Genomic DNA, 1,399 nt, shown 5'->3' with positions numbered 1-1,399 from the left:
AAAATTCAAAAATTCAAAAATTCAAAAATTCAAAAATTCAAAAATTCAAAAATTCAAAAATTCAAAAATTCAAAAATTCAAAAATTCAAAAATTCAAAACTTTAGATAGTTGTATGAATTTGTCGTCATCATTCATCCCTGCATATTCCACATCATTTGGACAAGATTCAAACTCTCAATGTATAGGCTAAAAATGTGCACAACTTTTTTTTTATGTGCACAACATTTTCTCATTTGTACATAACTTTTTATTTCATGTGCATAACTTTTCATCATGTGTGCACAACTACTTATCCTACTTACCTGGATACCCACGTGTGGTGGAAAGTAAAGTAGCCACTATAAACAGTATCTCTTACAATTAATGAGTTGGTAGAGCGTTTTGGGATCACAAGGAACTGAAACGCCATACGAGATTCGTCGCGTAGAACTTTCCATTCTTTTGCATGGTTTTGCAAATGTACAGTCGCTAATAACGCATTTGACTAGACTCTTTTTGGCTTTTTTGCAAAGAAGTTATGCCTTGTTGTCTGAGAAGACCGACGAACGCCGTGCATTATATAAATCCCTATTATGTCATAGGTGTCCGCGATAACGTGATTTTAACCTCACTTCCCTCGCTAGAATCGTCGATTATGGGCCCTATGACATCAAATAGTACACGAAACACGTGTGTTACGCATTTTTTTACTCCTGGGATTGTGACACTCGACTTCGGCTCGTATTACAACTCTCGCACGGGCCAAAAAATTCGTCACCTACTTGCTGCATAATATACTATTTAATCATTCTGGATAAAACTTTTTTTGGTTATTTTTGATCGAAAGTAGAAAAAAAAAATATATCGATCAGAATTCATCTTCAGCTTTTTAAATTTTTTTCCTCATCCAACCTGTTTTACGTTGAATCTTTTGTGTGATACATGACAAAAAGAGTGCGTTACTACACCCTACGTGGCCGAAACTCCAGATGAAGAATAAACCTCTGAATACTACTCGTGCTTCAAAATTCATCGAATATTTTCGTCAAGCTTCCTTGCCCAGAAAGCTGTGGGTCAAACTTTGTAGAAAAGTCAGTGGGCCGTTGGAGTCGGGATTTTTAGTCTGCCACATCTTAAACTATCATTCCTAGGCAACGAAGTTATGGGGAAGTATCCGATCATTTTGAAGCCCTAGCAGTGTTACGCCTCGGAAAATTTTCATGGTGTGGCGTACTGACTGGGTAGAGTCAGTCGAGAGAGCCAACACTACAAATTATGTCTCAGAGAGACACGTCTTTGACTTGCGTCCAAAGCGCAGAGAGCGATTTAGAGATCTAACTTCTCAACCCTATAAAGGGGAGAAACAAACAGAGAGCAACCGTCCCTTCGTCCGGGAATAGGAGGAAGGGGACCGATAGC

Source organism: Fopius arisanus, unplaced genomic scaffold (assembly GCF_000806365.1).
Source record: "Fopius arisanus strain USDA-PBARC FA_bdor unplaced genomic scaffold, ASM80636v1 scaffold00125, whole genome shotgun sequence".
Classification (NCBI taxonomy): Eukaryota; Metazoa; Arthropoda; class Insecta; order Hymenoptera; family Braconidae; genus Fopius; species Fopius arisanus.
This window is presented reverse-complemented; position numbering follows the sequence as displayed.